This window comes from Protopterus annectens, chromosome 7.part1 (genome assembly GCF_019279795.1).
Source record: "Protopterus annectens isolate FY-2018-M chromosome 7.part1, PAN1.0, whole genome shotgun sequence".
NCBI lineage: Eukaryota > Metazoa > Chordata > Ceratodontiformes > Protopteridae > Protopterus > Protopterus annectens.
The window spans coordinates 391,455,914-391,483,181 of NC_056740.1; positions in this window are offsets into that span (position 1 = coordinate 391,455,914).

Genomic DNA, 27,268 nt, shown 5'->3' on the forward strand with positions numbered 1-27,268 from the left:
ATATAATGCATTGTGATTATCCTTGTTCTTTATAGCCCTCTGATGGTCTGCTATCCTTTCCCTTAACCTGCGTATAGTTTTCGCTATGTAGAAACCTGCACATGTTGTGCAGGTCGCAAGGTAGACAACTTTCTTAGAATTGCAACTACATTTACCTGAGCATGAAATAATTCTATTGTACCCCCTCACGGTCACATAGGGTCCATCATTAATATATCTACGGTACCTGCAAGACCCATATTTATACATTGTGAACGTGTAAATTTAATTTGTGATCTCTCTAATATATTCTTTATATTTAAACCTCTTGAAAATATTACTTTTGGTGTTTGACCTAATTCTTTTTTGATATCCATGTTAAATGCCAAATCCCAAGATTTCCCAACAATATCAATAATATTGGATGTCTGGAAATTCTATTCATATAAATGTGGGTCTCAACTGCAAGTAGTCAAAACGTTTTCAGATGATATAAGAATGTAATTTGGTCTTGATAAATGTGCAAAAGAAACCTTTAAAACAGGAAAGCTGCAACACCAAGAAAGCATCAGTTTGGGACAAGAATGTGATATAAAAGAACTTGAGCAAGAGGGAGTCTATAAATATTTGGGAACTGATGAGGGCTCAACAATAAAACATGAAAAAATGTGAATAAAACTTAGGAATATTTTAGAAGACTTAACTCATTACAGCCAAGTGACGTCTACAGGCATTTCTGCAGTTACCTCCTACTGCTCCTCTAGGCGTCAAATATTGCCTGTTCATATTTGCATTAATAATCCCAAAACCATGCTACACACAAGGTATCAGAGTATTTTATCTTAAAGCATAAACTTATCTTGAGGCAAACAAGTGTATTGATACATGACCTCTGCTAATAAGTATTTGTTAGAACTATAAAGTGATAAATTCATTTTTAAATGCTGAAGCCACACCCACTGGGAGTTAAAGGTATACACTCAAAAGAGCTCTGCTGGAGGGAATGAGTTAAATTAATCCTGAAAATGGCTTAACATCTAGGAATAAAATTCAAGCTATAAACCAATTTTCTCTTCCTGTCCTAACTTACTGTTTTGGAATGACTGACTGGCCCCAAAAGGTGTTGGATAGATTAGACAGGAAAGCAAGAAGGATGATTCATGCTCACCAAGTGATTTATAAAACACAGTGCATACCAATATTATGTATTCCCCATTCTGAAAGAGGTATGGGCCTCCTTGAAATTGATTACTTGTATAGATCTGTAGTTGTGAGACTGCATACATATCTGCTGACCTCACAAAACCTAAACATAGTGAAAGTTTTGAAACATGACAGGAATAAATATAAGATGACTTCCCTTCTAAGTCTAGCGGAAGCATATTGGTGTCAAGCGGGAATGACAATCAAACCAGAAGTAGATAAAAATCAGGCAGCAACTGAATGTGCCAAAAAACAAAAGAAAGAATATAAGATGAAGGATCAGATGAGAAGGCAAGAAACGTGGAAAATGCATAAATATAGTTGCAAGTATAAAAAACACCTGGAAAAACCTCATGTTGATCAGGATCGAACTCCGGAATGGTTAAAGAGAGGCAAATTCAAACCAAAAGATGTAAGGTTAATACTGGTGACCCAAGATAGTGGATTACAAACACGTTGGTTTACAAAGTCCATTGAACATGTGGGAGAAACAGACAAATGTTAGTTTTGTAAAACAGAACTGGAAACAGTTGCACACCTTGTTGCTGGTAATGACATGCAAGAAAACCAGATATAGTGGTCCATGAAAAGAAGACAAAAGTAGCATTGATCATTGAAATCGCTACACCCAGTGACTACAGTGTCTTGCGTACAGACAGACACAAAGTCATAAAATATCAGGATATGCAGGCAGAAATGAGAGCAATGTGGAAGAAAGACACCCAGACAGTTCCAATAGTAGTTAGGAGCAACAGGTCTTATAAAAAAGAATCTACAGTCATATTTAGTTATGTTACCAATATTACCAATTACTGTATGAATTGCAGAAGGAGTAATTACTGGGCACATTACAGGTGCTGTGAAGAGCACTTCTGGCTGACATCAAAGATTGAAACAACACTAATTTCATGAACTTTAATCATGCTTTGACTTAGGAAAAGGGTCCATTTTCATCATGGTATTAGAAACCCAAAGATTTTGAAAAATTAAAAAGAGAGAAGCAATATTGATTCACAAAGTACCAGAAGGTATTCTAAGAACTAAGCTAACACAAGAATGGAGAAAGGAGATTTTTCTGATAGGGATGACTGCAGTTAGGGTACAGAGAATAGGTAACAGGGGGCTTGGCAAATAGATGTAACTAAGGAAATGATTGTTTGAGTTGGGATACAGGATCTGAATTGCCTAGACTTAGTAAGGCATTGTTAAGTTTAATTCTGGTACCTGCCAAAAAAGCAATTACTAAAAAATGGAAATCAAAGTCTAAATCAACTATATTTGAGGTACTGAATATTGAATATTGTAACAGATATACAAGAACTGGAAGCATGATCTTTAGAAATGGGTAGGAGCAAATTACATAAAAAATGGAAACTGTGGGAACGATGAATGCAGAATAATATTTTGGAGCAATGGTGAAGTTTAAGGGAAGACAGGAATTGATCAATTTATGTAATATTGGATTGATGATAATACAAAAGAATGCATGTGATATATAATGTTTGCAAATTTAATTTGTGAATATGCTTTGTTTTCTTTAATATAAGTGTTTGTTGGCCTATGTCCATCCATCCATCCATCCTCAACCCCTTTTCCCATTTTTCCACAATGGGGTTGGGGTCTCACTTCAACAGTGACAATCATCTCAAGCCAAGGTTTACACTGCCGGGTGGCCAACTCTGCCGTGGTAATTCATCCATACTACTCACTCACACGCACACTCACTTTTAGGGCCAGTTTAGAGTGTCAAATCCACCTGATGTATGTCTTTGGAGTGGGGGAGGAAACCGCATCACCCGGAGGAAACCCACACAACCACAGAGAGGACATGCAGACTCTACACAGTAGGTACTCCAGCCGAGAATCGAACAAGAGAACCTCTTGTTGTGAGGTGACAATGCTAACTGCTGCACCACCTCAGCCACCCTAAATGGTAGCCGGGTCTATATTATGTCAGTGAAACTGCATTACAGTGAATACAGTTTTGCCGACACATATAGACCGAACTCTTAAAAGAGCGAAACCCCAGTTTACCGATTTTTCCCATGGAAAAAATTGGTGAACCAAAAATTCGGTGAACCAACAAAACACAACATACCACTTAAAACATTACAAAGTGGGGGGCTTCACCCCCCCACCTCCAATGGGGGGCTGTGCCTCCTCATCCCCCCAACTAACTATACCAACTCAGAGATCGCACTACAGTCGGGTAAAAGGTAATGTCATGGCTCAAGCATTTTATTCCCCTGGGAAAGAAATCACTGACCTGAGCTTTCACTCTTTTCCGAGTTTGGTCTATATGTGCCGATGAAATGGCATTCACTGTAATGCTGTTTTGCTGACATGATATAGACCCATGGTAGCCTATGTCTTAAGTGTTAATTCAATAAAAGTGTTAAAAACTGTTTCCACCTCACATTTAAAGCAATAAATCCAATAAAGCCCACACGAAATGTAGGCTTGAATAAAACCACCCCTATTTAAACAATCTCCCTTTACAAATCTACCAATAGGAAACAAATCAATTAATTAATTAATACAACTTGAACCAGCAACTAAAAACATATGCACTCATTGCATACATATCCCAGAACCAGGTATAATATTTTCCTTTTACTGAATAAAAACACAAGACCTAATACTTAAAACAAAACATTTGTTTAAACCCATTGAAATCCATTAAAAAAGCCTACATCTGATGAAGTGCATGTTAAACAAAAATGTATTTTTCTGAGCATTTATGGTGTTTTGAGCATTAAACTTTTGTTTTTTACGGTTCCTCTCAGAGCCTCATTGTTTCACCTTTCATGTGGGCTTTATTGGTGGAGTTCTGTGCCCACTTTGTGTGTGTTTCTTCATTCACATATAAAACACCTACTCAGTAAGATCAAGTTCAGTTCACCCTCTGTTGACAATCTACCTGCATAATATCTAAAGCTTGCAACTACTTTATTGCTTATCCAGTCTCCATCTTGATCAATAGAGCCATTCGAGCATTACATGTCCCATCTCTCTGGAAAAAAATTCATCATCATATCTCTTCACAAAAGTGGTAACTCTGAAATAAACTTTAGGCCTATTGCTGTCTTAGCCACATTCTCTAAAATTCTAGAAAAGTGCATACATCTGCAAATCTTACAATACTTTCTTCAAGAAAATTTACTAACCTCTATCCAACACAGTTTTCACCCATACCATAGTACGACAACTGCCCTGATTGCCTTCATAGATAAAATCATCAAAGCTAGAGATAATAATATCTTGGCTTCTTCCCTGTATGTAGATCTCTCTAAAGCCTTTGCTGCAGTCTCTCCCTCCAAATTACCATCTAAAATGTCTGCACTTGGCCTGTCTAATACAACTCTTAACTATTTTGCTAGCCACCTTTCTCAATGGCAACAATCTGTAAAATTTCTCTCTATATAATCATGTTTTCTCCCAATTAATTCTGGTATACCCCAAGGCTCTATCCTTGGACCTCTTCTCTTTAACATCTGTATTAACAATTTACATGCATCCTCCCAACAGACTTCCCTCATCCAATATGTTGACTAAATTCTTCCCCATTTACACTCCAATACTGAAAAATCTTTCAATTTCATTGAATACTGGATCTGTGAAAAACAACTCTTCCTAAATCCCAATAAAAATAAGCTACTATTATTTCTCCCCAAATCTCTAACGTCTCTCAAAAAATAGCTTCAGAATAGCTTCTCCCCGGGTCATGGCCAGGATGGCAAGCTGAAAGCAGCATACAATTTCTGCTCTGCTTCATTCAATTACTTTTGTCAGGATTTATTTGTCATTTTCAAAAATTATTACTTAAAAGTTCTGAATTTAACAACTGAAAACTTCCAGGACCATTTTGATGTAGAAATCAGGTGATATTTTTTATATACTCCTGTCAAATTTCAAGAGGAAAGAAAAAGGGAGAATATTTCTGAAGGAAGATGGACCATTTCCAAGACTGCTCAACAAGACTATACGATGAAGAAAGAACTGCAGTCTATCCTTTCTAATATTCAAGACTTGGTTATCAAAACAGATATACCTCTCAACCTCTTAGAGCAAGACATCTGGAAAAAGCCATAAATAAAAGTGGGATAAAGGCCCAAAAATAGCAATACTTTTTAAATATTGCTCTTACAAACTTAGAAAGTTGATAGAATAACAGATTTTGCATTAGCATGAATTTTCTGAAGGGTATGAAGTCTAAAACTCAAATGTTTGTCATTATTTTCTAACTTCACTCTTTAATGATTTGTCACTAATTTGCCAGAAACCACAATTTTATGAAAAATGGACCAAAATATGAGGCAAAAATTTGTAGAGTTGAGAAGTATGAAAATAGACAGACTTTTGTATGAGGTGGGTAAAATAAAAGAGGACTGCACCAAACAAATTGAATTAATAAATGGCATTCTTAAAGAACAGAAAATCCAGATAGCAGAAATAGAAGACTCTGTTTCTGACACTGACTCCAGGTTATTAGAGGGAGAACACAATATTGAATTTTTGCTACAACAAAATAACAGACTTATTGAGAAAATAGACAGTCTGGAAAATAGAGCCAGAAGAAATAACATCAGAATCTATGGGGTCCCTTAACAAATGGAAGGAGAAAATATGGTGAACTTTCTATCTTCATGGATTCCTAAAATATTAAATCTACCAGAAGCCTTATCTTTCGGTATAGAAAGAACACACATAGATCTTTAGCCACAATCCCTTCAATCAGAAAACCTATCCATCCAAGATCCATTATTGTAAAGTTGTAGATTCCTATTCAGAATATGGTATGCTTGGCATGGTAGTAATAAAATGGGAAAAAAGCTTTTTTTTATCCTTATAAACACATATTGGATACCTGGCATTGGTATAAAAACTGTAAAGAAGTATTTAAATATCATGACTCTACAGCCCAGAGGTGAGATATTGTAAAACATTGATCTTAACTGTATTTTATCTCATAATTATACCACAAACACTAAATCTTTTAAACTTTCTTCAACAGCTAAACATTTAAACAATTATATAAATACAAGAAACTTGAAATGCACATTTGAAATAAAATTATCTTCTTCACTAAAATGTACCCACTACTCCTATAGAGTTGGTACCCAGACAGATATAGATAAAGTTTTCGTAACCAGATCTATACTTTCTAAAATAGATGAAGTATTGATTGTTTCATGTCTCTTATCTGTTATCTGATCATAACGCCAGTACTTTAAAAATAGCTTTTAGCCCTGACAAACTAAACTCTTGTCAAAGAATTCCAGCATACAAGGTTCAAAACAAGGATGCCCCTTGTCTCCTTTGTTTTTTGCTCTAGCCATAGAACCATTTGCTAATTATATAAGAAATAACAAAAATATAAAAGGCTATAATTTAAGTGACATACTCTCTCCCAAAATTGAACTTGTAAAAATCTTAATTGGAACAATACACAAATTAATTACTTAGGAGTTATCATTGAACCCATTTACAAACAATCAGCATCAGTTAATTATTAGCATAAGAGATATGAGATATGAGATGGATTTTAAGACTAATGGCACATATTGAACCAGGTTTGCATCAACATATCAGCATTAAACCTGTTTTAACTGCATGTGATTAGAATTTAAGATTAACTTTAGGCTATGATATATTACAGTCTATTCAATATACTTATTATATTCTATATGTAGTTTCGTCAGAGTATTTTAATTTTTTTCTTTTTCTTTTTCCATTTTTCAATACAAATGTATGTAATAAAATATATATCTTTTATTCATATACATTTATTTATATTTTCATACTATATATTATAATAGTCATTTTTATTTTTATTTTTTATTGAATTTTGAATAGGATGTTCTATGATGTTCTTATGATGTTATGTACACCTATATGTATGTATGAATACATTTTAATAATACTGCTTTGTGCTTTAAATAACTAACACACATCTTTACTTATGCTTGTTTTTCAAGCTGCCTTATTGGTTTTAACAGCTTAATTAACTAATTAAATGATTTCATCAGTTGATTAAATTAAAGTTAATTAGTGGATGGTTTAGGAGTATATAACAGCTATCTAATGGAGTAAAGTTGTATAAACCTGAGGAAGCGTGCTTGGATGCACATGAAAGCGCTTGTTACACAATAAATTAGTTTTATTTATATCGTGGTAGTCTCCATCTGGTTGTTTTTTCGAATATTCTTGGTTTTTCGGCTGGAGACCTTTGAATGGTAGCATTTCTCCTATATATATTATTAATTATTAGCATCTAACTAATACAATAATGAAGTTAATAGAAAACTGGAACAGATTGTATTTTACTTTTGAAGACAGACTATCTCTTATTAAAATTATTATATTACCAAACATTCTATTCATTAGTCAATCATTAATCCTTCCCTCACTTAAAGGAATGGTATCCAAAAAAAAAAACAGACTCTCCTTATACTGGCATACAACTACTTGGGAAGAGGGAGGTGGTTTTCCTAACATTGATCTTTACTTAAATTCAATTATCAATATAATAGTCGTGTGACTTAATCTATCACATTCATCCAGACGGAAATCAATTCATGAGAATATGCTACTAGTAAATAATAAATCAATATTTGATCCTCTGAGTAGAATAGAAAGAAATATCTTTATGTGGAACTTAAAAGCTTTTATGCTGAATGATAAACAGAAACTCACAGTCTTTCCCCTCAAAAGCCAGTTATTAAGTTATAAAGATATATCCCAGATGTCCAGTCAATGAAAGATCTTACCACTTTAACTTTCTCATCCAAGTTCTCCATACCACTTTACACTCTGAGTTTACATTCAGAATGGAATAAATTAGGAACTAGGTGTTACCAGAGATCATTTAACTTGCTGGTGAATAAAAAGACATGGTCACACATTTACTAATAAAGATATCTCTGATCCCTTAACCCATGACAAACTATGGCATGAGTATATGCTGCAAATAGAACATCAATGTTTAAACATACAATAACTTGAAATATGGAAACTATACAGGGTTAGTGGAAAGGGAAAACACGAAAAGATATGGCAACAGTGATCAAGGTACAGTAGGAGAAAAGGTAAAGGTTTATCAAATATAATACCTAAATCTGATAATGCAGAAAATTTCTTCCATTCTTTATCAATAAATTGTTTAATCAGGTGTGATTCACCACTATAGGTAGTAGTCAAAACTGATTTAAATAATTTCTCTCCAGTTGTCATGTTATTGTTGTTATCAGTATTGACTACATCCAGTCTACCTAAAATTGGGGCAAATCTACCTTCTCTGCCTTCACACACTTCTTTCAAAACATCCAGCAATAGTGCACTGGGATAACCTCTATCCTGGAACATTGCCAGTATGAAATCACATTCTACCTTAAAATCAGAACTTTCTGAGGTTATTCGACTGGCCCGAACCAAATGGCCCTTTACTACACCCCTTTTCTGATGTAGCAGGTGTGCACTAGTGTAGTGAAGGTACGAATTGGAGAAAGTCTGTTTTCTGTGTATTCTAGATTTGTAACCATTATTGGTCTTTTGAATATTAACATCAAGATAAACTAACTCACCGCGATTAAGTTGATGTGTAAATCTAAGAAAAGTTGTGGTGGAGGAAATATAATCAATAAATTTTGAAAATTCATGGCCAGTACCATTCCAGAACAAACAAATGCCATCCAAAAACCGCACATAGAGGTTCCATTATTGCCTAAAATCTGATTCTAAAACATATATTTTCCCAATATAGGATTATAATATTGGCGTAAGTGGGGGCACATTGAGCCCCCATTGCTACGCCTTTACATTGTTTGTAATACTCTACTTGAAAGAAAATAAAATTGTTTTGTAAAACTAAATCCATTAATATTAAACAAGTATGGAATACATTTGTAGATAAATCTGTACAATCGGCTAAAAATTCCTCAAACCAACTAAGTCCTAAATCACGAGGAATACAAGTGAACAAGTCAACCACATCTAAGGTGATAAAAGTTTTTGTATTAAACGCATAATCATTTTGAATATGTCTTAAGAAATCCCAAGAATCTCTAAGGATATTCTGATTCTTAAAAACTATGTTTTTCAAATGGTGATCTATATATTTTGCCAGGGGAGCTGTCACTGACCCCTCAGCCTAAACAATAGGTCTAAGTGGGGAATCATCAAGGTTTTTATGTACCTTGGGAATGCCAAAGATGGAGGGCACCCTGGGCTTGTCTACATGTAAAAAATTATAAGTCTCAATATCTATGAGCCCCTCCATCACCAGGTCATTTAAACATATGTAAATCTTTTTATAAGCTAAATTAACTTAATTCAAGGAAACATGAGTATAAGTCTCGTCATCATTTAACAAGTCAAACATTTTACTCTCATAACAGATCTGGTCCATCAGAACAGTCCCTCACCCTTATCAGGTTTCATAGTTCTAAGATTCCGTTTGTCCCTGAAATCATACAGTATATCCTTCTCGACTTTAGTTATATTTGGAATAACTTTGTTGTGTTTTAGTATTTCCCTGATGCAACTGGGGTAATATATATTGTTACTTGTGGGATCTGTGGTTCATTTTATGTAGGCAAGATGGAAAGAAAATTTAGACAGAGGATATATGAGCATTTATACGAGATAAGGAAAAAGAATGAAAATAATGCTCTATACAGACATCTTCTATCTTGCCCACAAGCAATTTATCAATTCTTTGTTATTGAAGTGGTCCCTATTGACCCCAGAGGTGGCCCCTGGGAAAATATGATCGAATATAGAGAACTGCATTGGCAAATAACTTTGGATGCATGCACCAGTCCTGGTTTGAATGATATGCTATCCATCAAACCAGTCCTGAAATTGAGGACTGCAAAACTATAGTAACCTTAATATAATTAACTCAAGTTGTTTAAATTGGTATATATCCATTGTTATCCACTAGAGGGTATAGGATGGTTTATTTAATTTTAAACACATTTTAAATATATCTCATATATTATCACTTATTTTTATAATATTCATTTAATGAAAACTGTTTTTTAAAGAATTTTAAAGTTTTTGATATGTTTTTATTAATGTATTTTGTAAATTAAGATATTTATTTTTTTTATTATTTTTTCACTATTTAAAACAATTGCACCTTTATTCATTATATGATTGGTTCATTTAAATTAGGATAGGTATTTATTAACACCTAATGTGTTCTCAGTATCTCATCTGATGAAGTTATTTGGTGATGAAAACGTATAAGGAATTGTGGAGCGTTTATATGTTTTGGTCTTATGTCCGTGGTGTGGATTTGCTAATAAACTGTTCGTGCTTGAACTACGTGGTCTCTGGTGCTCCTTTTACTTGGTTTATAACACTCTTATATTAGGTAGCACTGGGGCGTTGCAACATCTGGTTCTCCAGTTTGGTTCCTGGATGTGGTGTTTTCTTGTGTGGAACCTGCATGTTATCCCTGTCTCCATCTGCTGTATGTGAGGACAATCTTCTAGATTGTCTGTAGGTGTGCATGTAGTGTGTGAGTTTGTGTGTGTGTGTGTGTGTGTGTGTGTGTGTGTGTGTGTGTGTGTGTGTGTGTGTGTGTGGAGGGCTGGCAAACTGGCACACACTGTATCACTATCACTTCAGAGCTAGAAGCTCTCTGGTTAAATTCACAGGTGGGGTGCCTTTCTTGCAAAGTCTCTGTGGTCACATGGGCTTTGTCCGGGTACTCTGGTTTGGTGACACTTAATTCTCCTAGGTATTTGCACTGTTTGAGTGACATGGAAGAAAGACTTTATTTATTTATTTAACATTTGTTTACCAGTAAAGTCCAACTTGGAATGAGCCAATTTTCAGCGAAGGCCTGGGGAGAAAAGCTCCAATTGCATGTATTCGTAGTGTGGCAGGCAACTGGGGTACCCAGAGAAAACCCACATGAAGGGAGGACATGCAGACTCCACACAGAAGGCACCCCAGCTGAGAATCAAACTAGAGAACCTGTTGCTGTGAGGCGATACCGCGACTGCTATGCCACTGCACTGTCTAATCTACTTCTATTACATTCTACATTCTATTGCCATCGCAATCTACTTCTATTGCCTACTTATCTATTAAACTCCGTGGATGCTGGTGGCTGTTCACAGGTTCACTATAACAACTGGATATAACTTCTGAGCATGGATGAATGGTCTGTTTGTATGTGTTTGTGTGCGTACATATGTTTTCTTTTTTTGTGTGTGTGTGTGTGTGTGTGTGTTTGTGTGTGTGCATGTCTGTGGTGTTTGTGTGCATGCATGTGACTGTGTGTGTGTGTGTGTGTGTGTGTGTGTGTGTGTGTGTGTGTGTGTGTGTGTGTGTGTGTGTATGTCTGTGGTGTCTGTCTGCATGCATGTGACTGTGTGTGTGTGTGTGTGTGTGTGTGTGTGTGTGTGTGTGTGTGTGTGCATGCATATGACTCTGAAAAGAATACTCATAAAAGCATAAATAGTTTGTTAAAATTCACCGATGCTTTGCTATGGACAAAATGAATTACTTTGATGTCACCCTCAGTAAGCACAAGGTACAAATGAGATTCATCACCCAATATTTTTCATAAGGAGGCTTATTCTAATTCATTTTTGCAGTACAATAGTTCTCACCACCTTTTTCAAAAAAGAAATGTAGTTAAAGGGCAGGCAGTACAACTTTCAAGATTGGTCACTGAGAATCAAATATGTTTTATAGACTTGGAGAAAAATTGATTAATATGTTCAAAAAAGATGCTTTCCTGGTTCTTTATTCATGGAAATTAAGGATGAAATTGTTATGGGTAGAAGTAGTAAGTGTGCTCCCATCCTTAGTGGGAATGAATCAAGGTTTTCCATAAATGCTGAAGATGAGGTTGTTGCAAAAATTGCTGAGAAAAATTAGGATAAAAAAGGGCAATGGTAGTACCATGCAATAAAGATGCTTCTGAAGGTGGTCAACATGCTTAAAAAGACTTAGAATGTAATATTCCCCTTTGAACTTAGGACTATATTAGGTGACTCTCCATTGGTTACATATAGTAGTGGCAGGAATATCAAAAATTGTTTGGAAAATGACCATGTTAATTTACATAGCATTGTTAGGTCAAAAATGGGAAAATGATGGTTCTGTAAATATTATAAGTTTATTTATGATTGACCCTACATTAGTGTGTAAAGTTACAATAGGACCTTAGGGTGTCATTGAAGGTGTAACTGTAACTCCATTAGGGTGGTGCATCTGGCCACCTGTACTTCATGTCCAGCATTTTACGTAACAAAAAACAATAGAAAATTAAAAGACAAAATTTACAAGCACCTGTATGACATAAGGAAGGTTAAATGCGCCAATGCTTTGTACAGGCATCCACTGTAATACCCTGAATTTAAAAGATGCATCTTTTTTGATTCATTGAGTTGTTAGTAATGAGAGATGTGGGGATTTTGACTATTTGCTTGAGCAAAAGGAATCAATGTGGCAATTGTGTCTTAATGCTTGTAATGAGCCTGGTATTAGTGATTTGTTTTATTGCTTAACATCCTTAAGGACAGGGCTATGAGATATTGATATGTATTGTTAATTTTTAGGGTTTTAGATTCTTTAGATGTACTAAGTTTTACAATGTAGTTATCAGAATGGCATTTATTGAATGAGCTGGTGATGTATCCAATAATGTAGACAAAAGTAACTATTTATATTAATTTTTTTAGTATTAATTAACTCCTCAAAAAGGGGGGAGGCATTGTTTTATATATATTTCTATTGCTATGGTTATTTGTATGGTTGAAGAACTGTTTAACTTGACTGGTTACTGCTAATTATTTGTGTACAAAATTTGGCTATTTTAACTCTGATAAAGTCCCTGATGTTATGTTTTGGGATGAAAGCATTAAGTATTGTTTATTAAATATTTACTCTTACTAAGTTCAGGTTTTGGTGCTTTTTTATTTTCATTTGCAATATTGGAAAATGTTTCTTGGTAAAGTCTGTCTATGGATTTTATTATCAGAAGAATGAGAAGCAGAGTCCCCTTCTGTTTGATGGCTATCTTTTTGTTGGACAAGCTTTTGTATTTCCTTCTTAGCCTGTCCTGCATGAAAAAATGACTGTGATCCTTCTCCTCCAGGAAAAATATACTGAAGACAGCTGGATACAACATCTTGAATTTCACACCTGCCTCTAGATATTCCCTGATTGTCAGGATAACTTTGCTTCTCTTCTGCCTGGTGTACAATGAATAATCATTTTCCACAAATACTTTACTGTATCCAGTTTTTAATACTTTTCCCTTCTTCCACTGTTTTGTCAGGATCAAATCTTTCTGTTGGTATGATTGCATCTTTACCAATACAGGTCTTGGCTGCTTTCTTATGGCCAGGTTTGGAGCATACACATGATGTGCCCTTTCAATTTACAAATCCTGTTGTGGAATAAAAGTCCAGTTGCTTATTTGTGCTTTCATAAAATTAAAGCAGTCTACTCCTTCCAGTTTCTCTGGTACAGCAGAAACTCTCAGGTTTTCTCTGTGTGCTCTTTCCTCTAACTCTACCATTTTTAAACAACTCTTCTTGAGCAGTCTTATATGCAGCCAGCCATTTCTTCATTTTCACCTCTGATTTTTGCAGTTTTACCAGCTCATCAGAATAGCTGTTGAAATTGTATTCCATTTTCCAGCCTTTTGTTTTTTGAGTTGATATACTCCCTCAGTGTTTCATATATTTTAATCAGCTCTGAGCACATTTGATTTATTTTTTCCTCTAAATTGCTGAAGCCATCTCTTGTATTAAAGATGGAGTTTGAACTGCTTTTTGCTGAACAGCTGCAGGATTCTTCCCAGTCAATGCTTTCTCTTCAACTTTTCTAGTTCATTTTATTTCAGGCTCTCTATGTTTCTTCTTTGCTGGCATCCAGGTAGTGTACATACTAGCCAATAACTGAATTTTACCTAAACTGTCAATATTACTAGTCCTTATCTCTCAGTTTCTTTTTTCACAATGGGAGAGCTGAAGATGAGCTTTTGATCAGTGTACAGCCATCTTGGAAGCCCCATGTAAGTATTTTTTCTTGATCATTTTTAATTTCTTCATCCACATAGTCATTTTTTCCATTTTTCTTATTCTTGCCATCTTCCAGAATGTTTTCTGGGAGTTTCATTTAAACATTCTCACTATTAAATTCCAATTTTCTTCTTTTACCTACTTTAATACTCTAAGCAAATTAAAAAAGGCATAATAAACAACTGGATTTATTAACCTCAATCCCCATCCATCTTCACTCATATTCAGTACACCTCTTTTCAGTGGGTGTAGTCTTGAACTCCATATGAAAGAAAACACCAATTGCACCATTTCCTTTTAATGTTTTACTGGGACCATATAAACATTTGACAGATATGCTATTTTTCCTTTAATACCAAATTCACCATATAAACCATTTTCCTGAATGCTTATCTTTATTTCCCCAAAGAAGACATATTTCTTTCATCAACCCTTCCCATTACATCATAAATACATATTTTTTTCCAAATGTTATACCTAACAAAGACACCTCTTTCATTGAAAAATACACTCCCCCAATTTTCTCCACATCACCCAAGCCTTTACCTTTATCTTTATTCAAGGTCATTCCCATGTCCTTTAAACATCTATTCAGCAACACTTCCCTTGCCCATATTTTGTTCTTTGCAACTACAACTATGTCATCTGCTTATATCAAAACCATCAATATCACCACCTCAATTTGTATCACATATCTAACATCTTTCATTTTAGAAGCTATTTAATTACTATCACATTCATCATCAATGCAAACAATAGCCCATTCATGGGATATCCTTGTCTTATACCTCACTTCATGCATATTTCTTTACTCGGCCACCCATTCACTAACAGTCTCACTCTATTATTCTGATATACTGACATACATACTATCCTAATACTATTACTTATTTAAAAAAAAATCATGTCTTACAGTATCAAATGCCTTACAAATATCACCTACCATAAGTTTTACAATCTCCCTTTTACTTATAACATCATCCACAATATCTCACACAATCAGTAACAGTTCTGGACATCCTTCCCCTTTTATACCACATATTTTTCTTCTGCAATATCCCTCATCCTTCCTTTTATTTTCTTCTGTATTATTCACATATAAATGTTATAATCTGTGCTATTTCGTGTGATGGGTCTCTAATTTTTTATTTCATTCTTTACATCTTTCTTCCATATACATTTTAAAATCCTGCTATATAACTCTTGATAAACTAAACCTTCCTTCAACCATTCATTCAGTACATCCACAAAATACTCTCTTAGGAAGTTAATTTATATCTTGTACATTCCATACCTTATAACATTTAGGCATGATACTGAGGCAACATTTAATTTCTTAAGTACTTTATCCAATTTACTAATAGCAATGTCTTTATCAAATTCTTCCTTAACTCATTCTGGAAATTTCTTTGCTTTTCATTCTTTTATTTTCCATAGTTATACCGTTATACACATTTTTCACATGCTGTACTACAATACCCATAAAATGCTTCTGTGTTCTTTTTATTTCTCCTGTTACATTTTTTTTTATTTCTGTCATTATACTAACATCCTACTTTACCATTTTACCCAAATATGTAAATATCTTTTCCCTTCTTCCTTGTAGATAATCTCTACTAAAACAGTAATGCCTTAACTATTTCTCAATTTCTTCTATATATTTCTTTTTCCATATCATAATACTCTATTGAATTATTCTCTAAAGTCTGTAGTGCATTTCTGTAGATTTTCTCATACTTCACTGCACTTCCTTTCTTACATCATTATGCCACTAAAAAATACTTTTTATACTTCTTAGACCAGTTTTTATAGAAGCTCTTCATGGTTATATGATCCTTCCATAACTGCAATAGTTCCAACAATCCAGTTTTACCCCATAATTTCTCATTCATTTTTTATCCACTTTTTTATTTTGATATACTCCCTTACTTCCGTCATCTGCATCCATATTGCTAAATATCCTGAAAAAACTTGTCCCAGATGTGCTATCATCTGCTACCCGCAAGCCTTCCAATAATCAATTTCAGATCCAAGTGACCCTTCTATGAGTCCATTGACTTTGGTCTCATACAGTTAATTTACCGCATTTTATCACTTCCTGAATTATCACATCTTTCCCTTTCTTTTCATGTCTTCCTCTTAAATAACAACTAAAGTCCCCTACAGTTATGATGTTTATGTTAAGCACCACATAGTCTAATATTTGATTAAACAATTTCTTACTTTCCTTACTAGTTATATATACATATAATGCTATAATTTTATAAACATGTTCTCTCCACCTCACTTCCACAACTGTTAACATTCCCATCCTTACCAATGTTAGTATTTTCACTGTTTTTTTACACAACACAGCCACTCCAGAACGATTTTCACTTCTTAAGTTTCATATTATATTTCCACCCCACAGCTTTTCAGTTTGCAGTCTTTCTTTACTTGTCAGGAATATTACATCCTCTAACAGAATGACATCCACATCACTTTTAACACACCATTCCAGTATCCCTATCCTTCTTACAGTGTTAATAATACTGCTCACATTTACTGAAAGAACTCACAAGCATTGTTTTCCCATCTTTTTAAGCTTAGGAGAAATATTTTAGCATTTATGTTTCTTGTTTTTGCTTCTTCCCTATTGAGTATTTTTTTCTGGATTTAAGTACATATAATTCTTGATCCTCATAATCATTTTTTCACTGGTTAGAACATCAAATTCTTAGAGTCTATCTCTTTTTCTGATCTTTTTTCTTGCATGCAACACTCTTCTCCTTTTTCCCTCCATGTTTTTCTTCTTCTACAATTTCTTCTTCACCTAGTTCACCCTCTCCCTCAGTCTCTTGCTGTCTGTTCTCATGATTTTTTTCTTCTCTTTCCCCTTTTATTTCATTATTTACTGTTTGCTCTTGAGACAGGTAAAACTGTTCTTTTGTATCATCCACCACACATAAATCTGTATCTGCATTCTGGTATTCCATACTGAACACATTTTTGTCAAACTTCTTCTCTGCCCCCAAACGTTTTCTCCATAACATTTCTCCTTCTCGTAACCTTTTCCTTGCTGCTGCAGGATCCTTATGGTGCCATCTAGTGGCTCTAAAGAGTAGGGGAAGTTCCCTAATGCTCTGGCAAAATTTTCTCTTGTCATAACTACCTCCTTGGGTCTTTCTGAAAAGAGGCCATTAACCTAGTGGAACTAATGATAAATAAATAAACAAAATAAAATAAATCTGTCTGTTTTTTTGAGCAGTGATTTTGGGAGGCTACTCACTGGAAAATGTGGAAACCAAACTGGTTGCTTTTCATTTTAATTTAGTTTATTCATTTCTTACCTAGGTAATTGAACTGGTCTATCTCTGATTCTTTTCATTCATGACCCGGCAACAAGGGTAAAGGTAAATGCAAGATATATGATTAGTTCTAGAATAGTCAGTAGGCCAGCAAGCTCTTGCAATGTAGAAGGAAACATAAGGCCATGGGTAAAAGAAGAACAGCATAGCGCACACATATACAGAACTCAGGTCAGGACTGAACTTTAAATGTTGGAGAAGTGTGACAGAAATCTTAAGTACTGAGTCACTGTGCTGCTCAAGAGAAATGCCTTCGCTAACTGTAACCTTCTGTTTTGTACAATTGCCTATTTTTTTAGTTTAAATACCCACTTCAGACATGCTTTAGCTAACAGTAACCTGTTTTGTACAATTGCCTATTTTTTATTTTAAATACCCACTTCAGACACTTTGTTGCATGTTATGGCTTCAGTGTAATAATCCCAATACAAAACTGTTTGTATGCTTCTGTTGGTCCCCATGGTACAGTCTCAGTACAGCTATGCATTACTTATAGGTTCATTGGCATATATGAGGTTAATGCCCACCAGGGCCTTTATAAGGCTAGCCATGCAACCCAACCCAATTTTGTCCCTATGTATATATGTTTGGAGATACCACCCAGAAGACTGTCATAGGTATATATGAGGCTAACAACCACCAGAGTCTTTATAAGCCTAGCCACACAGCCCAACCCAATTGTGTCCCTATGCGTATAAATACTAGGATAACGACCAATAGGGTCTTTATCAACCTAGAAGTGCAACTCACTTATTAAAGATATTTAAGTTTCACTTATAACATATAACTGAATTAACATAGGCAGGATGATACCTTTTGGCTATTACAGGATATATTTTAATAAGTATTCCAATGTATTATTCCAACACAACTGTATACAAACTGAAGTTTTAGTTTTAAGTGTTAAACGGTCTCCCCAGTAGTTTCTTTCTCACCATCTTGCCTATTTGTGTTAATTAGTTCAGCCCATAAGCTTCATTATATTCTATACCACTCTCTCGCAGTCTTCTTGTTTCCTGAAGCTTCTCCCTTCTATTAGACCTTTCACTTTTGCTCTCTTGCCCCTTCATCTCTCATGCCATACATTTGCATTTTTTCTGTCCTCTCATTTTTTTCTACTAACTCTGTTTAATTTTATATGTCAAAGTTATTTCTGAAGCAGATTGCATATTTATATGCCAAATGCAACATTTGTATTTTTTTATTTGTATTGTGTATTCATACTAAAGTTTGTTCCTAATTCAGGTTCCACATTAAAAACGCACTTTGTTGCTTTTGGTTTACATTTGTTTTACTGGATTGCTATATTGCATTATGCATAATCAGGCAAGTTATAGCATATGAATTCCCTTCCCCTGAAACTTGGGCTTTGAAACTTAGGTTTGTGAAGTTAATGTAAGACACTACTACCCTGCTTCTCTTTTCCCTTAATTACCTTTAGACATGGCTGATTTCCAATGTTCTGTGGTATCTCATGCATTTTGGAAAATGTGACTCTGCTCTCATCTCCCTAGAGAATAAGATGTTGAAGGAGCTTCTTCAAACCTGCATAAGTGGGCATACATTAGATGTCCTGGATAGTGCAGTCTAACAACATCTGCTGGCATATCTTCTAGATAGTTCATATGGCCTTGCCTTTCCTCCTTTTTCAGACATGTTGGATAACAGCAGATCATAGTAGTGAAGTCCTGTTTGGAGATACCACCCAGAAGACTGTCAAAATTATTCCCCTGGCTTCAGCAAGCCCTGCATGGTGTGCATGATTAGTGTAAGAGGTAATGTTGGCAATATGGAGGCCGAGCGATTCACGTATGTGCTCGTTTGACGTGCACGAGCGCTGTTGCACTAGTCCTGCACGTTCCCAGCCCCTGAATGCAAATTACCCCATTTGTAGGTGAAAAACATGCAAATGAGGTAAATCTGCTATCCAGGAAGCTGGAATCAGGCCGTGCAGGACTAGCGTAATCTGCAGAAATGTACTCGGTTAGTAACAAAGTACATATCTGCAAAATCCAAAACAGAGACATGACAGCTTCAAATAAAGGCTGCATATCATTGAGGAAGCATGCCAATGGCCAAGTACAAGGCCATTGGCATTGCAAACAATACAAGAAATATAAAAATCAACTTTTAATTTTTTTTTTCGTCGATCTCGGCTGTTTAAGCATAGCGTGCAACTGGGATCGGTGGGAAAATAAGAGAATAAACCTAAAACAAGCATTCTAACTTAAATCAGTATTCTGCCATGCAAGTCAATGGCAGGCAAAAGACAACCTGGCCAGTGAATAGTGGTTGCTAAGGGGGGAGGCTCAGTGTGACACATGTAACTATGCATTAGCAGGCAATCCTATGCAAATGAGGGGAAGGATAGTGAATCCCAGTTTTCCCCAGCATGTGAGGCAGGTCCCAACAGTGTAAGAGTATGAATAGCTGAGTGCAAGACTAGGAGGTAGGTGACATCATGGGTGGGTGTGTCAGGCATACTGTAAGCAGATTGGAGCCCTGTGGCTAAGCTAGGGGGTGTGTCTAAACCTGCCTAGCACTCTTTACAAAGTGTAAGCAGGTGTGCGTGCCGCGCACCGGGTTTTACAGGAAGAAAAAAGAAGTTAAACCAGAAAATAGCAGCAATGTGCACATTTGAGCACTCTGTTTGCACAGCACGCACACGGGCTTAAACAGGGAGGCAATGGGAATGGGAAGGGAAAACAGCAGTAGGAAGGTAATCAAGGAGAACTAGCTTAGCTGGCAGGTGAAATGTATCAGAATCAGCCAATTAAACAGGCAGCAGACCAGCCCAGCCCAGAACACTACTATAAACTAAGCAAACACCTTCCCCACTGTTTTTTCCCACACTCTACACCACCGGTGTAGATAAGTGGGGAAGTTTTAACAAACAAACCTACAAAATGAGAAGGACTGCAGCAGGCAACATAGAACAACATGTGCAACAGGCTGAGGGTGTTGAGGATGTGAATGCTGCCGAATAACCCTCAGTGAGGAGTCGGAGAAGAGTGTACAGACCCAGAGTAACCTACTGGGGGCTACATGAGCTGGAGAGACTGAAGCGCTAGAGGGTGGACAGAGACCTCCTACAGCAAATAGTTGAGCTGTGCCGGGCCACACCTGACAGACCAAACTGACTGGGGGGAACTCATCCCAGTGGATACCAAGGTATGTGTAGGCCTAGGTATACTAGCCACAGGTACCTCCCAAAGCACAACAGGGGATATCATGGGGATCTCACATGCATCAGCATCCAGAGTATTCCACCAGTTCCTGGATGCCATGTCAGCACATGCCAGTGAGCACGTATATTTCCTCAACACCCGTGAGGTGTTGACCATCAATATGCGTCTCTTCCGCCAAATAGCAGAATACCCTGGGGTAGTGGGTGCTATAGACTACACGCACATATGCATCAAAGCACCACGCAGTGAGCAGGGTAGGGCCTACATCAACTGCAGAGGCATTCCCTCCATCAACTGCCAGGTTGTATGCGATGCCCAGGGCATTATAATGAATGTGTGTGCTGGCTGCCCTAGAAGCTATGACGATTTCTACATATGGCATCTGATGCAGCTGTACCAGAGATTTGCCAATGGGTACATCCCCTATGGTCACCTAGTGGGAGATGCTGGGTACATACTGGAGCCGTGGCTGACACCCATCAGAAATGCACACACACCTGAACAACAACGCCATAATGAGGCACACGCACAGGCCAGACATATAATAGAGCATGTGTTTGGGATGCTCAGGTCATGGTTCCAGTGTCTGGACACATCCGGTAGAGCCTTGCAGTATTCACCAGCTACATGTACCCAAATTGTTATGGTATGTGCTATGCTACACAATATGATCCTGCGGAAATCGCTGCAGCAGGAATAGCATGGGGCAGGGCCACACAGGCCCCCACCAATGCCAAGGCCTGCACAGGCACTAAGTGACCCAGAGGAGGAACAACCTGAGCCTGCCCCAGTAGGTAGAAGGAGGCATGCCCTGGTCTTGGCAAAGAGGCAACGCATCACACATGCACTGACACAGTAGGGACTCAGGGAATGACACCTCTCTCTGACTCACACATACAGTAAAAGGGATGCCAAACATGACACTACCTGGGCTCAACCATGTATTGGGAGTGTACTATGTGCATCCGACATAGGCAGCCCTCCAGCAACATCCGCAAGTCTGGCACGCCCTCAAGGTAAGTCAGTCAACCTACCAATTGCCAAATGGAGTAGAATGTGTCATTACCTGTAGCTATGGTATGGATGAGATCATGCAAGGGAATTGGGTTGCTGAATGTTATGGCAGCAGACAGTAGACACCCATAGTGGCACCCTGACATCTGTAACACATACTGGAGTCACCATAGTAGCCAGTGCAACACAGGGTAACAAAACCCACTGCAGGAAATGTGCTGAGCGACATGTGTGTCCATATGACCCACACATGCCAGTCAGGACAGTTCACATACCTAACAACAGTCGCAGCCAGCAAGACAGGTGTAGACAAATCCAAACAGAGCCTGTGCCATGGCCCCAGAATGATGGCTATGGTTAACCTCACCCCCAGGCCTACACAGACAGACCACAGCAGGGCAGACAGTGAGATGTTAGTTCTGAAGGGTAGGAAGTCAAACAATAATATGTAGGGCAACCAAAGCCATGATCTATAGTACACTGGTATGCCACTAGTCAGCATGATAGTTAGCAATACAGAATGAAAAAGAGTACCTGACATACTAGTACAGTCATAACAAATGTGTACAAGTGTCACATGTGCCCCCCCCATCCTACATAGTAATGTAATAACAGTCAGGTGTGCCCCCCAACCCTGTGTAGAAATGTAGAAATAGTCATGTGTGCCCCCCATCCTACATAGTAATGTAATAACAGTCAAGTGTGCCCCCACAACCCTGTGTAGAAATGTAGAAATAGTCAGGTGTGCCCCCCATCCTACATAGTAATGTAATAACAGTCAGGTGTGCCCCCAACCCTGTGTAGAAATGTAGAAATAGTCAGGTGTGCCCCCCATCCTACATAGTAATGTAATAACAGTCAGGTGTGCCCCCCAACCCTGTGTAGAAATGTAGAAATAGTGAGGTGTGCCCCCCATCCTACATGGTAATGTAATAACAGTCAGGTGTGCCCCCCACTCCTGTGTGGAAATGTAGAAACAGTCAGGTGTGCCCCCCTGCTATGCAGAAATGTAGTAACAGTCAAAGCCAAATGATCAATGGATACTCTGCAGAGACAACATGCTACCTGTCGGTGTACTACACAAAGGTCAGCACTGCAGCACAAACTACCTGGACACGATCCACACATTCAATACAGATGGCCATACTGGGCATGCTCACACACTTAGAGAAATGAAGGCAATGTCAGTCAACAACATACTGAAATTTCATACTGGGCATGCTCACACACTTAAACACATGAAGGCCATGACTGCAAGCACCAATGGACCAGACATATCTGCCTGTTGCAGTTGTTAGTGCAGACACATGTCAGTATGCACCACTCATGCCTTGCGCACACAGTGGATAGGAATACAGACAGGTATGTCAGGACAACACACTATAATAAGCAAAAGGTAGATGTACATAGATGTGTGGAAGAGGGTGACTGTGACAAGGAGCCATCCAGGCCTGTCCCACCCAGCACATAGCCAAAGGGCCCCAAACACATGAGGTGCAGATATCACTCACTGCAGATACTAGCCACCGGTATCTTTCAGCATTAGAGATTATGTGGTGCACGTGCCAGCTGTGCAGCATGACTGTACAAGGAAGTAGTCACTAGCAGCTGTATACACATACCTGTGACATATGACCCTGTATGTGCCCACATGTGGCATGTCAACCCATAGATGAATAGGTTATGGCCCATGCACACACCAGCCTCACCATAGCCCTACTATGACAAGCCTGCTGAGGTCATCCAATGTGAAATACACCTTTGGGAGAGTTGTAACCCAGTAATCTCCGTGGCATGTCCCATAACTGCGAACTGCTGTAGTGTGATAAACTAGTTAGGTGGGAGTTCTAACCCCAGACTTGGCAACTGTGAGTGTGTGTGTTTGTGTGTGTGTTTGACTGTGTAGAGAGCAATGCTTTTTAGGGTACTCACACTCCTTACAATTCATATACTCAACTTTAGCAAGGCTGCTAATGTCACCACCTAGAAATACACCTCTGGGAAGGTTGTAGCCCAGTAATCTCTGTAGCGTGTCCTGTAACTGCTGTAGTGTGATAAAGTAGTTAGGTAGGTGTTCTAACCCCAGACTTGGCAACTGTGTGTGTGTGTGTGTGTGTGTGTGTGTGTGTGTGAGTCTGTGTGTGGGTTTGTGTGAGTGTCTGTCTCTGACTGTGTAGAGAGCAATGCTTTTTAGGGTACTCACACTCCTTACAATTCAAATACTCAACTTTGGCAAGGCTGCTGATGTCACCCACCTAGAAATACACCTCTGGGAAGGTTATAGCCCAGTAATCTCGGTAGTGCATCTTGTAACTGTGTACTGCTGTAGTATGCTAAAGTAATTAGCTAGGTGTTCTAACCCCAGACATGGCAACTGTGTGTGTGTGTGAGTCTGTGTGTGGGTTTGTGTGCATGTCTGTCTGTCTCTGACTGTGTAGAGAGCAATGCTTTTTAGGGTACTCACACTCCTTACAATTCAAATACTCAACTTTGGCAAGGCTGTTGATGTCACCCACCTAGAAATACACCTCTGGGAATATTGTAGCCCCATAATCTCTGTAGCGTGTCCAGTAACTGTATACTGCTGTAGTGTGATAAAGTAGTTAGGTAGGTGTTCTAACCCAAGACATGGCAACTGTGTGTGAGTCTGTGTGTGCGTTTGTGCACGTGTCTGTCTGTCTCTGACTGTGTAGAGAACAATGCTTTTTAGGGTAGTCACACTCCTTACAATTCATATACTCAACTTTGGTAAGGGTGCTTATGTCACTCACCTAGAAATGCACCTCTGGGAAGATTGTAGCCCAGTAAGCTTTGTAGCACATCCTGTAACTGCATACTGTTGTAGTGTGATAGAGTAGTTAGGTGGGAGTTCTAACCCCAGACTTGGCGAGTGTGTGTGTGCATTTGTGTGCGTGTCTGTCTGTCTCTGACTGTGTAGAGAGCAATGCTTTTTAGGGGACTCACATACCTTACAATTCATATACTCAACTTTGGCAAGGTTGCTGATGTCACCCACCTAGAAATACACCTCTGGGAAGGTTGTAGCCCAGTAATCTCTGTAGCATGCCCCGTAACTGCATACTGCTGTAGTGTGATGTAGAACTGTGGTAGGGTTCTATCCCCACCCATGGCAGTTCTGGATGTTTTGTGTGTGTTTCAATGTCTGTGTACGGAGCAATGCATTATAGGCTAGTCACACACAGTACATTTCAAATGGCCTACTTTGGCAATCCTGCTGATATCATTCTTTGTGAAAAACACCTTTGGAGGAGGGGCTCCTTAGTAATCCCTGTGGTGCATCCTATAACAACTCCTTGCTGTAGTGTAATATAGATCTCTGTTAGGGGTTCTATACCCACACATGTCAGTTGTGTCACTGTCTGTGTAGAGAGCAATGCGTTTCAGGCTAGTCACACGCACTACAATTCGAATGTCCTACATTGGCAATCCTGCTGATGTCATCCAATGTGATATACACCTTTGGGGAAGGAATACTCCAGTAATCTCTGTGGCGCATACTATAACTGAGTAGTGCTGTAGTGTAATAAACTAGTTAGGTAGGGGTTCTACTCCCAGATGTGACAGGTGTGTGTGTTTGTAGCACGTATTCTGTGTGGAGGTGGCTGTGAGTGTGTGACACCTGTGGCCAATGTGGAGCGGGTTTTGCATATTTCTTATATGGTGGCCCTACTATATATCACAATGTCCACCATACAGAGATAACAGATGTGAAATAGCTGAGAGGCTGGGGTGCAATGCCATACCCATACATGTGACATCAAGGCCAGGCAATCACAGTTAGCAACCCCAGTATTACCCAGAGCACACTCTCAACCCATGTCTCATACACACACACATGCCTAGCAAATATGTGGGTAGTACACTGCATATTGGCCACTGATAGTAACTATGGGGTGATAGCTGTGGGCTACAAAGGGCATGGCACCCTGTCCATCTGTTCAGTATGCACAGACATGCAGACTGTTCACTTTCCCCATGTTCCCCAATGGACACCTAAAACACCTGTGGTGCTATCACATGTGACCCACAAAGGACATACCATGCTTGACAACATACCCTGTATTGACAGATGCCACTGACACCAAGGTGTGCCGTTAGCATGCTATCAATGTAGGTGCAGAGTAAACCTGCTGCCCATTACCAGTTCCCGCTACAGGTGGGCAAGACTGGCATGTCTGATGATAATCTGTGTTCACAACATGGGCCAGACACCCCAGGTACAGTTCCACATGTCACTGTACATACATGTGGGAGATGTGCACATCTCAGACACCGTCCATGTCATGCACTAAGAAACACATACATGGCAAGTGATGCACAGCATTGGCCACACACAATAGTCACCCAGGTGACTGGATGGAAGATACAATACCCACCTGTGTGGGCAAATGGAGACACTACAGCCCTGAGCCACAATGCAGACCATTGTCATGTGGCCTGATGCGAAGGTATACCCATCGCCTAGCCTTGTACAGCTGTCTGGCATAGTCGAGCACCACACACCCATGCATGTCAGTACTGGCTCCCTGTGTGTTTGCGTGTGTGTTGTAAGGTGCATATGTTCACATCTACACTCCCTACAACCCCCAAGGGCATACTTAAGCATGCTGTCTGATGTCAGACACCTCCCCATACCCTTTGCCCATATAACCCCTGTATGACTCATGTGGTGCATGTGATACCTGCACAGTGGTGTGGTGTGGCAATCCAACTACTGATGAATTGTAATCCTGGCCCTTCCAAGTGTGTCAGTGTGTGTACATCCCTTTGAGAGTGTGGCTGTGTTGATGCTGGCACCTGTACATATGGACAGGCACGTGTACGTCACCTAGTGTATAGCTACCATATCCCTGTTGCAGATGTCAGTCACCATCACATATATGTTCTGAGGCCTCTACAACAGGTAACCCATGTGGCACATTCAATAACTGTATAGAACTATGATAGCACTACATAGTCATCAGGGGTTTCATACCCTGTGCTGGTAGGTGTGTGACACAAACATGCTTTGGTTTTACTCTCCCTGCCTTGTCTTTGCCTCTGTCTGCCTCTCCCACTCCCTCTCTAGTGGATGTGGAGACCTACACCTGCTTTGCTTGGCAGCAGCATGTGTATTTTAAGTGATGCTCATGATCAGCTGATGGTGTCTGCACGAATTGCAGCCCTCCCCTAGCTGATTGCATGTGGAACAACTGTGGTAACATTCTCATAGCCAATTGCATGGAAACACACTCCAATATCTAGGAACATCATGCTGGTGTTGACCCTTTTCATTCACTGTGAGCAGGAACTAGATCTGTTGTTTGGCAAACAGCATCTCAGATGGATTAGGGATTTACCTCTAACAACATACACTGTGGAAACAGAGCAACACACAGGAGGGGGATGTGCCTGACCTGACTACAGACTGTAAGTGCTGCTATACTGCATGAGGAGTAATGTTGGTTTAACAGTGTGTGTGTGA